Here is a 13,624-nt window from a genome sequence, read left to right as displayed (position 1 = left end):
TAGATAGCTGGATGTAATCTCCCGGAAGTGATACTACGGACCAATGTGACTTTTTTGTGTGAAATGATCTGAGGGGCGGCCTCTGCCTTCTATTTTTGCCAGACTTCCAATACCCGGGTTTCATTCGGTGCAGCACAGAATGTGTTGTGGTGTGTGTTGAATTTCTCCAAATGTACAACCATTTCCTGCAACAAGTACGTCCTTGCTCCGGATGCACAGACACTCCACGGTGCCATCCAGACAAGCTGGCCAGAGAGGCAGAGACGATTCTGTCAAGTGCATCTGTCCAGGTGGAACAGGCTGGAGAGACTGGATTTTTCTTTCCAAGTAGGGTATGCTGGGAAAATGAAGGAAGAAAGGGCAGAGGACCAGTTCAGAGATGATAGAGTGTCACTTGCTACCTAAGTGGGATTACAGCTGGATCCTGTGTTAGAGACAAATGTCACATCCCTACAGCTTTACTCTCGCCAAGCAGCGCCGTCAACAGGATGGCAAGTCGCGCATTCTTGCCCTTGCGAATTCACAAGAGCAAGCTGGGAAACATCGTGCAGGCGTGGAAGGAAGTGAGGAAAGTCAACAGCTTGAGGAGCTGTGCCCGAGTACTTACCGATCTCTTCCTATACCGTTATCTCAAAGCACCTTAAAGTTCTCTTTTCCACACACATTTCTTATTCAAAAATAATCACAGAGTCACAGGAAGTTGCAAAGAAATATTCGGGGCTGTCCTGTGCCCCCTTCGTCCAGCCTCTGCCAATGTTAACACCGTGTAAAGTGGCAGAGCGACATCAAGAACGGGAAGTTACGTTGGAACATGGGCTAGAGCTTGTGTCAGTTTCTTCCCTTCCACCTGCACTCGTGTGTGCTCACGTGCGTGTGCGTGCACGCGTGTGTCTGGTCTACAGAAAGTGTTGGGAGAGGCCATTGTTGCCTTGTTCTTAATTATAGAGGGAACGGATGTTGGTTTCCTCATTAAACATGATGCCATCTGTAGTTACTGTAGATTATCAAGTTGAGAAAGTCCTTCTCTATCCTTACCGTCTCGAGAGTTTGTGTTGAGACTATTGAAGTCCGTCAAACACGATCTCTACTTTGAATGACAAAATTCTGGGACTTTTCCTTTCTTTCTTGGATGTTTGATACGGTGAATTACATAGATTGATTTTCAAAGACTGACACATTCCGCATGGCTGGAGTACAACCCCCATGATGTTCAGTCTGGTAAGATTTGGTGCAGTTTTGGGGGGTTATTCCCTCAGCTTCATGACAGCTATTGGTCTGTAGGGGTGTTGTGTTGTGTTGTTCTGTGTGGTTTTCAATGGCCTTTACTTTTGGCCTCCGGGTAACAGTGGCCTCTTCAGGTGAGTTGGGAATCATCCAGCCCCCTTAAAGTTCCCAGAAGACATTGTGTAAAATCATTGTTAGTTTTTCTTCTTGGAATGTTTTGCAACGTTATCCAGTGAGGTCACCTGAGCTTGGACGTTTGTATGAGGATCTGTGTCTTCTTTGGTCATTACACATCATTCAAGCACCCAAGTGTAGCTTTCAATATAAAAGTAACGACACATTTGAGTTCATTTTAAAACAAAACAGCCCCAAGGGCTTGCCTTAAAGAAGAACCTGGTGGACCTTAAGAGACAAAACAGATGGGTTTGCACAATAGAGGTAGCAACAAACACGAAGAGAGAAATCAAATCCACGGAATCTTAAACTTTCAAACCATCGAACTGAAAATTGGGCCCTAGAGCTGAGGCCAAGTAGCACGTATGACAGAAACTCGCTTCATGAAGAAAGACTGAGGAAGAACCGCTTTTTTTTCCTTCTACGCAAACCTTTTTATGTTTTCATTTTAATGGCAAGAATATTATTTGAAAAGATAAAAACTGTGATTTATCTAGAAGGGCTTCATTCCTTAGTTAGGAACTTTTAAGTAGGAGGCAAGACTCTATTCAGCCTAAAAACTGCATCCTAATTATATATCATGTATATTATTGCATAATATGCATTTATATATACCGTATCAGTATATCATATACGATTTATAATCTTGTTATATAATATAATTATATGTAGTTTCTCTTTATTGGATAGATAGTACCACCGTTGCATGTACAAGTGGCCAGTGTCTTCTAAGCACCCCCGCCCCTCTGATTCTGGGGGTGTGGCTGTGCCTGGGTGGGTTCGGAGGAGGTACAGAAAAGCATCAGTGACAGCAGAAGTCACGGGAGGCCACTGGTTCCGGACTCTTCTAGAGCAACTTCCACATCATGCTCACCTGCTTGTTGTGGGGACAGGCCGGGCAAGTCCCGCGGAGGCTCCCTAGGGCACTTCGAACATATGCGTGCATTGCACCTGTTACCTTGTAATTAACGGTGGCTGTTGCCGCTCGAAGTTGATGGGGGGTTTAGACTCTGTTTCCCAAAACTTGGAATTCTTCATTCTCCTTTGTATGTATTCCACGACTACTATTGTTCTCACTGCAAAATTTAACTTTTTTTGCTACTCTTTGTCTTGACGGTATTTGCAAGGACACAGAGACTGTCCTTTCCTCGTGCCTGGTTTACATTTCTCCGTGCCTTGGCCACCTTCGGGCAGCGCGAGGGGCATGCAGGTGATGTCCCCTTGTGTGCTACAGTGTCTTTTGAGGGTTGGGCCATTTAGGAAAAGAAATCTGGAACAAAACAGACACATTTAGGGGGGAAAAAGCAATAGTTTCTAACCATTTTCACATTAACTTTGTCCAGATACAGGACTATCTGAGCAGACCAGGGGTCTACGTGATCCTGTCTGTACCATGGGAGGGGATTTTTCCAAAATTTCTTTGTGGTGAAATATTACACCATGAACTGAAAAGGCTTTGTAGGATCAGAAGCATTTTAAGGAGATTCAGCCACACGACACCATCTATATTAGGAAGGCTGAGCCTGAAGAAATAAAGGTTGAGAGAAATAAATGCCCCAATAATAGTTTCTGGGCAAGGGTAAATTCTGAATTTAAGGGGATAAGGTATTCTAGCAAATAATGCTTTTTTGTCTCAATATGAGTTATCATTTCCTATTGGAATCTCTATATTACACTGAAGTTTAATTTTATTTACAGATTTTAGAATGGATTATCTGACTTGCTATATCTTCATATTATATTGTTTTCCACATTGTAGATGGTCAATTCTAATTTTTATTTAGTCACGACTTTGACCTCAGCTGTGGCACCTCCTATAGAATTAGAATACACTGCAACTTTTGTCAAATTCAGTGAGAGACAACACGGAAGGATATCAAACCTGTTTCCGCCGTCAAAATGGGTATCCAGAGGCAATTTCTGCAAACCGATGTTGTGGGTGATGTCTGGTCCCGTGCCACCTGGCCCTCTTTGGCCGCTGGCTGTTCTGAGTCACCAGTCACAGAGCCCATCCCTACCCGCTCTTCCCCAGAAGGAAACTGTAGTAAGATCAGTGCCTTTCACCATCGCCGGCCTCAGCGTAAGGAAACACTGCTCTGTGCTTTATTCTCTGCAAAATGCAGCGGGAGCCTAGTCAGCAGCCAGACCTAATAAAGTGGCTTTCGGATCTGCGGGATAAGCGTTCGCTGAATCCATTTCTCTTACGTTACAACACAGGCCGCGTGCAAGGGGAGGAAAGGAGCTGGTGACCTATCGTCTGCCATTAGAAGGACGAGACAGCCATTCATTCACAACACTTTCATGCGGGACCACGGCCACTGGAGCGCGCGTAGCCCTGTGAACAGCTCGTTTGGCAGTCCTGTGGGCGACGAATGAGCGTGTGGGTCCCATCCCTTAAGGAGACCCTGGTGTGCTGATATTGCCGACCCTGTAAGGTCACCGGCAAGGCTCGCGTGGGTGTGGGTGTGGTCACAGAGACTGAAGAGAACCCAGAGAGGTTTATTTGTTTCTGCTTAAACTTTATACATTTCAGGGGCGTCTGGGTGGCTCCGTCAGTTAAGCCTCCGACTTCGGCTCAGGTCACGATCTCGCGGTCTGTGAGTTCGAGCCCCGCGTCGGGCTCTGCGCCGACAGCCCGGAGACCGCTTCGGATTCTGTGTCTCCCTCTCTCTCTGGCCCTCCCCTGCTCACGCTCTGTCTCTCTCTGTCTCTCAAGAATGAGTAAACACTACAAAAAAAAATTTTTTAAGTAAACTTTGTACATTTTTTCTTGTTAAAGATACCAAGTTTTGGTGACGGTTTTCATAAGATGAGACATATTTAGGAGTTAAATATAAATCCAGGGTGAGATGTCTCAGTGACGTGTTCTCTGACTGTGTAAGAAATCTAGTACAACACACAGTATTCATGATGTACCTACCATTTACTTAAATCAATAATTACATGTCGTATCCTCTAAGCAACTCTCTCGGGGCATTTTTAAGGTAATAGGCTTATATTTCTATAGTGCATCACTAATTTCTACATCTTGAGGTTCACAGAGATAAGCTCAGAAGAATTTCCTATGACATGTTTTTAAAAATATTCACATACGCTGTATATATAGGTTTTCTTTTAGATGCATATAGATTTTGAAACATGGAACAAGCTATCTGCAGGGCGCATCTGACGTGCGACGTTGGATGAAAGTCCGTCGGCCTTGATTTAAATACTGCCATCTGCCCCTCCTTTGGGAGCCCCTACTCTCACTTTCACTTAAAATACTTTCCGGCACAGACACAAAATGATTCTCATAGAATGGACAAGTTAGTAGCCACAGACTGGCCCTTGTGTCAGGCAGGAGGTGACCTCAGCATCCAGCTGTGAGAACAGGGGGCAAAAGAAACTGTGGTTTCGGACTTTGTACTCTTGACGCCCAAGGGTGTTCGGTTACTTCAGGAAAGAGTATACAACCTGCTCAGAGGGGGTCTCGGCCTGCGCTGGAAAGGGGTCAGATCATGTGTGGCGGCCGTCACATCCTTCATTCTTGCGAAATGCCGTGAATTCTCTCAAGGAGCCAAACTTCACGCAATGACATTTCCCTATTTCTGGCATAATAGAGGATGTCTTATTTCTTGCAAAAAAAAAAAAAAAAAAAAAGAATCACACACACACACACACACACACACACACACATGCCACAATGTGAATGAATTAAGCTATTAGGAGACAGTTTCACATGTTCTATACAGACTGCAGGTGGACTGGAAAATCTATGTATATCCTACCTTCCTCCAAAATGTACCTCTGCGTTCCTGTCTCTCCACGGAGCTCCTGCTGGACTTTTCTCCTTTCATGCTTTTCAAATCAAACTTAAAACGCACACAAGAAATGTCTTAATGCCCCAGCAGTGGTGACTGAATTGCTCAGGAAAAACACCTTGCAGGTTCAACCTGAGCCCAGCTCCCAGCCTTTGCCCCCCCGGGCGAGCCGGGCCTGTACGAGCACAGCGCAGGGAGTCTGGGTTCCTGCGGTTCCTGCAGGAAGCAGGGCGTCCCTTGTCAGGCCCCGGCCCGCCATCTGCTGCCCTGCGTTTTCTGTCACCCATTCTCTTGGTCCCCTGGCCAGACAGACAGGCATTGGCTAGTGCTATTGCCCTTGGCTAGTGCTATTGCACAGACATGCCTGTGACCCTTGGTGTCAAGGCACAGGAAAACAGAGCAGGAGGGAATCCGGTCGCTCACTCACCCCCTTGCGGTCTGTCTCCCACACAGTCTACCTGCATTTGTTCTGCTTTGTTTTACCCTCAACGTTTCAGAGTCCAGAGTCGGTTGCTTTTTCTGTTTTGTCCAGTGCGTGGCTGCAATCGCCCAGAGAAAGGCTGCCACGGGCCTATGGGAGGGCTTCTCCACTAAACCCCCACACCACCGGGCACATCAGCCATGAAGGACGCCAAAACACATGCGTGCAAGCCCGAGGACCCTCCGGGACTACCATTCATGCAGTTGCTCAGGTCAAACCCTCGGTTCCTCTCCATCCCGTTATTTTTTGCACAGACATCATTCGGTTCATCACCAACATTAGACAAGATCTCTTAAGATGTGTTCTCTTGGGGGCATCTGGGTGGCTCAGTCAGTTAATCCCCAGACTCTTGATTTTAGCTCGGGTCATGATCTCACGGTTGGTGAGTTCAAGCCCTGCATGGGGCTCTGTGCGGACGGCATGGAGCCTGCTTGGGATTCTCTCTCTCTTTCTCTCTCTCTCTCTCTGCCCCTCCCCTGCTCGCGCTTTTGCTCTCTCTCAAAATAAACAAACATTTAAAAAATAATAAAGATTGGGGCTCCTGGGTGGCTCAGTCAGTTGAGCGTCCAACTTCAGCTCAGGTCATGATCTCACACTACATGGGTTCAAGCCCCACGTCGGGCTCTGTGCTGACAGCTCAGAGCCTGGAGCCTGCTTCGGATTCTCTGTCTCCCTCTCTCTGACCCTCCCCCGTTCATGCTCTGTCTCTCTCTGTCTCAAAAATAAACATTAAAAAAATTTTTTTAATAAAAAATAAAATTAAAAAAATAATAAAGATAAATAAATGGGTAAATAAACACAACACATCCTATTCTTCTACAAAGGTACCAAACTAAATAACCCATGCGCTGTGAGATCATGACCTGAGCCGAACTCAACAGTCGGGCGTTTAACCGACAGCTACCCCAGGCGCCCTCTGACACTGGGGTCTCATTTGCACACGATCTTGTGTTTCCCCTTCGTTCCTATGGGTTTAACCAGATTGTTTCCGTTTTTGTCCACTGGGACTAAACAGGCACCTCTATCGTTTAGCTCTTCAGTAAACCCTATGAGATACTCTTGTATGACAAGTTTTTCGTGAATGTGTTAGTTGAGTGTTAATATTTAATACAATTCCACAGTCATATGATAAAGAGCCATCGTATGTCACCTATATATCATATCTGTAAGACGTTCAAACCTCTGGTTATAAAATAAATAAGCCACAGGGATGAAATATACAGCGTAGAGAACGTAGACAGCAGCATCGTAATGATGTTATTTGCTGACTAAACTTGCCGCGGAGAGCTCGCTGTCATGGGTAAAACTGGTGAATCACTGTGTTTACATCCGAAACGAAAACGACGATGTATGGCAAGTATACATCAATTTAAAAAAAGAAGCATAATGTACGTGTATATGCTATACAAACTCATAGGGGGTTGGTGCTTCTACCCATTTCCCAAGTAGTTGATACGATTCCAATGTGATTCAATGACTGACTCATGTTTTATGCCTCCAGTTTTTATTGTAAATGACAGTCCTTTCGTACACCCTTGTTTCAGGGCATACCTCTAATTGGGTTCAACTTCGAAGTGCAGAATGATGTAATTAACTGCACTAAGTTTCAGTTAAAAACCTTCATGCGTTCTAGCCTACTGGCTGTGCACCTGGTCACAATAATTGTACAATGGAGTAGCTGGCAGGTGGTTAGGTCCTCCTTGTTCAGATTGATTTATTTGTTTGAGCTAGTTAGGAAAAGCCATTTGGGGGTGGGAGGGAATCTCCTACGGACCGACCCCTTGAATCCACCAGGTGATAGGTTGTATTCGACTGGGACTACGTGCAATGCTTACCATTTTCCAGCTGGGACATCTGGCCCTGGTGCCTGTGACCACACCACCAGTCAGAGACGGAAGGAAGAGTTACTGCGTCATGGGCCCGCCTAATAGCCCGAACTTCAGGCTCACACCACCCTGCCTGGCCGTGACCAAAGGTCAAAGGAAAGACGAGGGGTGTCTCCCCGTGTCAGTGAACGGGAGCTACGGGGGTGCTCACCCCATCTGTGCGTCACTCTCACTCTGGCAGAAAGAAAGAAGACACAGGCAGGCCGTCCTTGGATTTGCCAGTGCCCGCAATCTCACAGAGGACCGAATCCACGCCATGCTCCGTGATCAGTCCAGAAGAAAGAAGGGGGTCCACTGTGGGGTCCCTGAACCCACTCTGAAACGCATTGCTCTAATACCAATTCCTCCTGGACCCGTTCTTCCAAAGAAATCGTGACGAGTGAGTCTCTGCTGAGTAGCAAACCCTTTTATAGACTCAAAAATGGTCATTAAACTGTTCCTCCTCCTGTCTACCCTTCGTTAGGGTGACCGACACAGGTAACTTCATCCACCAGTAACCCAGTGCATCTTTCCTCCCGATCTTCGCAGGCTTGTGACGACAACATCATTACGTACATGGGAAGGAGGACACCACAGAGTGTAGGTACCCTGCCTTTCCTCCACAAAAATAAAACTTTACTTTCAATGAGCGATGTTACACTGGGAAAATTTAATGGCAGTGAGTGGCAATTACGTGTCCCAGGAGTTAATAAATTGTCCAGAAGAGAAAGCAAGAACGCATTTTCTTAAGGAAAGGAATTACGGTCCACTGGATGGGCATTTAAACTTTTGAAACATCTAGGGGCGCCTGGGTGGCGCAGTCGGTTAAGCGTCCGACTTCAGCCAGGCCACGATCTCGCGGTCCGTGAGTTCGAGCCCCGCGTCAGGCTCTGGGCTGACGGCTCAGAGCCTGGAGCCTGCTTCCGATTCTGTGTCTCCCTCTCTCTCTGCCCCTCCCCCGTTCATGCTCTGTCTCTCTCTGTCCCAAAAATAAATAAATGTTGAAAAAAAATTAAAAAAAAAATAAACTTTTGAAACATCCAATACTGTATTTCTCACTGAAGGAAAAGACGCCTTCGTAACAGTCAGTGCAGAGAACTAGGTGTTTCCTGGCATCGTTAACAGCGCGAAGCCAGTGGAAAGTTACCGAAGGGAGGAAGTGTGGGAACTGAACGTCTGAGTCAGAAGACGTGTGACGAGACTGGTATGTAGGTGTACTTTAACGGAATGTAGATTGAACTGCATCCTGGAATGAAATATTAATGTGTAGTCCAGCCTCTATCCACAAAATATAATTTATAGAAGAGAAGAGAGACCTTTAGCTCCTGGAAAGTTGCTGTGGTAGAATTCTGAATAAGCCCCGAATGAAATGAAGAACCCCCTGGACAATACTGGTTGGTGGACTGATGGACGTAGATGGCGTTGCCAAGTCAGACAACCGTAAGGCGTATAAAGGGATAAATAAAGCGAAAGCAGGAACAAGGGTGGGGTAAGCTCCCACCTGAGGGGTCTTGGAATCCTGAAGATGTGGCACAACATTAGCTCTCTTTCCCTGCTGACGGGAAAGCAAAATAGTGCAGCCACTGTGGAAGACAGTTGGGCAGTTTTTGACAGAGGGAAACACAGTCTTACCATACAACCAGCCATCCTCGGTATGCACCCAAGTGATCTGAAAACTTATGGCCCCACAGGAGCCTGTGCATGAATATTTACAGCAGCTTTATTCACGATTGCTGGAACTTGGAGGCAACCATGATGCCCTTCAGTAGGTGATGGATAAATACACCGTGGTTCATCCGGACAATGGAATGTTCTTCTGTGCTAAAAAGAAACAAGTTATGAAGCCATAAAAATACACGGAGGAACCGTAAACGCACACTGCTAAGGGAAGTAGGCGCATCTGAACAGGCTGCGAGCTATTTGATTCCAACCCTCTGACATTCCAGTAAAGGCAAAACTCTGGAGACAGTAAAATGATCAGTGTTGTCGGGGGAATGAGGGTGAGGGAAAGAATGCATGTGTCGGGCACTGACTTCTCGATTTCAGCTCGAGTCATGATCTCATGGTTTGTGGGTTGGAGCCTCACATCAGGCTCCACGCCGACAATACTGAACCTGCTTGGCATTCTCTCTCTCTCTCTCTCTCTCTCTCTGCCCCTCCCCCCACCATGTGCATGCATGCTCTCTCTCTCTCTCTCTCAAAATAAATAAATAAACATTTTAACAAGTTGGTTAATACTTGGGTAGAATACTTGTTAATGCTTGGAGACTGTTTCCACATCCGTTGACAAGTTGGAACATGGACGTCACCTGCTGGGTAGCCGTCCTATACCAAGCGTATTTCCTGCAGGAACTGTCACCCGTGAGTGCCAGAAGGCATGTCTGAGAATGTTGGTAGGATCACTGTCCCTACCACCCACCCATTGGAAACAGTATCAGCTCTTTCAACAGAGAGTAAACTCAGGTAGAGTTAGAGAATGGAATCCTCGAAAGAAAATGGATGTGTCTCACACCACCAAGAGAGACAAGTGAATCACAGAAAAGAAACAAACAGGAGGGATCCAGTTATGCAACATTCAAAAATCACTACCCAAAACAGATTTTTAGGAGAAATAACTATAAATAGATATAGTAGAATGATGAAGAACACAAAATTTGTAATAATGTCGTCTCTGGGGGAAGGGCGGGGGGAAAGGATCAAAGCTTGAAGAAGATCCCATTGGAAGTTTATACTATGCTGGCAATGCTTACTCTGTTATAACTAATATTGTACGTTATTTTACAGATGCTCTTTATGAATCTGCAGCAAGTATGAATATTTAAAGTAAAATAAAAGAAGTATATATTTTATCGCTTCACTCTGCATCAACTTTTGCATTTTGTGAAAGGATCCAATGAAGCATGGTCATGCTTTCTGTACGTAACACTAATTTTGTGATGTCAGGTTATAAAGAAGCATTAAGTCCGATGCGCCTCCTGAATGAGGACGATGCGGCTCAAAATGAAGGTCCCCAAACCGTGATGCCTTCCTTTCTGTGTGTCGTGGTGCTGACGTGTTTATTTCTTTTTATTGGGTTCTTGGTGATGATTGCATATGGACACACCCTTGCGCGCGTGCTAACTTCCCGGACGCCCTGGGATGTGAAAAGAAGCCTGTAAGGTGACCTTTGCCCTGATGGACAGACAGTTGGTTGCAAAGTCTTGGCTAAAAATCCTCTGCTCTTGTGGGGCCTGGGTGGCCCCGTCGGTTAAACAGTCTGAATCGTGTGTTTTACTCTGTAATTATCATTGTTTGTATTGAGTAGTAAACTCGGGCCATAATCTCAAAGCTATCTCAAGAATCTTGGATTTCTGTTAAATCTGAGAGGCCCAGGGCAGCAACTATTTTGAAAATCATCTTCAAAGGGAAAAAAAAAAGTAGCTTTGACAATAGCTTTAAATGAACTGTATACTATTCCTAAAAATAACGTAACGTTGATGTATGGAGTACTCTGCTGAGGGGTTGTCTTCAGAGACGGGGTCCTCACTCTTTATCCCAGCGTTCTTTGCAGTTTCCAAGAAGGTCAAGTTACCCCACAGAGATGAACTGGGTGGGATTCCATATTCAAATTCATTTACACGGTCACTTCTGCCTACTCGTGACTGAGAAAGAGACACAGAGAGGGATTCTCTGAGGTCATTCTTCAGCACCGGCATAGCTCTTCCCCAACGAGGTAGGTCCATGCTTGAATTTTATATTGAGATTTAGGTCTTACTTCACTGTGGACACCATTTCATTCTTTCTCTTTGTGTCCATATTATAAACAGAAAATGTTTATTATTAATATTAATATTAATATTAATATTAATATTAACTCTTATTGATTATTTTGTTTATTATTATTTATTTTATTTATTGTCATTATTAATTATTAATATTTAATATTCTTTATTATTTCCACACTTAATTAAAAGGATCTAATGTCTTCCCATGTCTCTACCTACCATATGTAAGAGGAGACTATGTTTATCTACTTATATGGTAGAGTCAGTGGCATTTTTTTGGTAAGAAATGTCTTAAATTCCATTGTGATTTCTAAACGACTGCCCACAGAATAATGTCAGCCCAGCTACACCTTATTCGCCTCAGGACAGCCGAGGGAAAGAAAGAGAAACGGAACAGTTTACCAGGTCTCCGACAACAAAAGTCTGATTTTTAAGCTTTTGAGTCAGGCCCACAAATACATATGTTAAAGAGATTCCCAGGAAATTTCTGCAAAAGACCCAAGGTTGAAAACAATTCCTCTCCGTGCATTAGCACTGAGCACTGCGCCCGAGATTTCAACATTGACGACGTTATTAGGTAGTGTGGGGTGAAACCATTAACACCTTCTATTCGAATGCACTCGGTTGGGATTTTCTCTGATGCCCCCAAAATTGGAGGCAAAAACCTCTGGAAATGTATGGTTTCTTATATGCCTGCGTCCCACCCAAATCCCATCAAACAGAACCATGAAAAATTAAACCACATGCCAAATTTGTTTATGTGATAGCATTACGATATGATAGTAAAAACGGTGTGGTTTCTAACTTTTTATGACAATAGCTCGAAAGCATTAGATTTGATCTCTAAACTGCAGAAGACATTGTGCCCCGTAACGTGTGGTAATGTGATTATTTCAACCATATTTGCTAAAGCAATGTGTGTGACTTCTGTCACCGAGCACCTCTTCTCAGGCTGTCAGTGTCATGACATTTGCTCTGTTTGGCTGACGGAGACATAGGCCGCTGGGTGCAGAGTGTGGGACGTTCACAGAGGCAATGGAGGGGCCCCAGGGCCAGCGGACCTGAGGCTTTCTCCTCAGTTCAGTCCGAGGCAAACCTCAGATTCTGTCAACACTGATTGGCCAACACTCACATACGCGTGCACACACACACACATACACACACAGACACTTTTCACAACTCTGGCATTTTAACGTTACATGCAAAATCAAATTGCAGCCATGGTCTGGTGCGTATGGCCCTGAGGTCGAGGTCATGGCCCTGCGGGGAGGCTGCTGAGACGCCTTCCCGGCCTGGAACAGCCTCCACCCCTGCCTGGGCTGTCAGAGGTCGTGTTCGACGGGAGCCAAACCAGGTGGGGAAGGAGGAAGATGGAGGCCCCAGGTGAAGGGGCACCATTTATGCGATGCGAGTACAACAACCAGAGCTGGCTACATCCCCCTTCCTGAGACCTGGAAAGAGCCCAGAAAATAGACACTGTCTTGTCTGCCTCTGACGGGTACAGAGCCGAATGGGGGCCACCGTGCCGACTCCAGTCGCAATAATCACAAATGCCAGAAATGTGGAGATGCGAGCTCGGCCACCTGCAGCCGCACAGACCCAGCGTCCAGTCCCCCGCGTCCTCAGAGGACGCCTCCCCAAACCACAGGCGAAGAAATGGGCCCTCCAGGGTGCAGGGTTGAGCCATCCCCGCAGCAGTGACAAGGGGGCCTGAGCACGGTAGCCAAGGCCTGAAGGCCCACGAGCAACACTCGTCTTCTCCAGGAAGAATACAAGGCCACATATCTAAGATTTTTTAAGTTTAATTATTTGTTTCGACAGACAGAGAGAGAGAGAGAACCAGCAGGGAGGGACAGAGAGGGAGAGAGAGAGAACCCCACGCAAGCTCCGCACCGTCAGCACAGAGCCCCACGCGGGGCTCAATCTCATGAACCGTGAGATCATGACCTGAGCCAAAGTCAAGAATCAGATGCTCAACAGAAGGAGCCTCCCAGGTGCCCCTGAGACCTTTTTTTTAGCTGAAGTCATAGATGTGTACATCTTCCAGGTCAAGCAGTAGTACAGACCACAGGAACGGGTGTCCTGTGCCAGTCCATTCTGGTCCTCCTTCCACAGAGGCACGCAGTCTCGATGATCTCAGCTATTTCTTCTAGAACGACTTTCATCTGTCTAAATATCGCGTTCACCGTAGCCTTTCTTTACTTCTCAAAGACCTGGCACTGGTCTCCCACTATGGAGTTCTAGATGAAGTTTCTGTTTCTCCTCCACGCGCATACACCAAGGTCGCGATGGCACGTTCAGTTAGATAACCACATT

Source organism: Acinonyx jubatus, chromosome B1, assembly GCF_027475565.1.
Source record: "Acinonyx jubatus isolate Ajub_Pintada_27869175 chromosome B1, VMU_Ajub_asm_v1.0, whole genome shotgun sequence".
Taxonomy (NCBI): domain Eukaryota; kingdom Metazoa; phylum Chordata; class Mammalia; order Carnivora; family Felidae; genus Acinonyx; species Acinonyx jubatus.
This window is presented reverse-complemented; position numbering follows the sequence as displayed.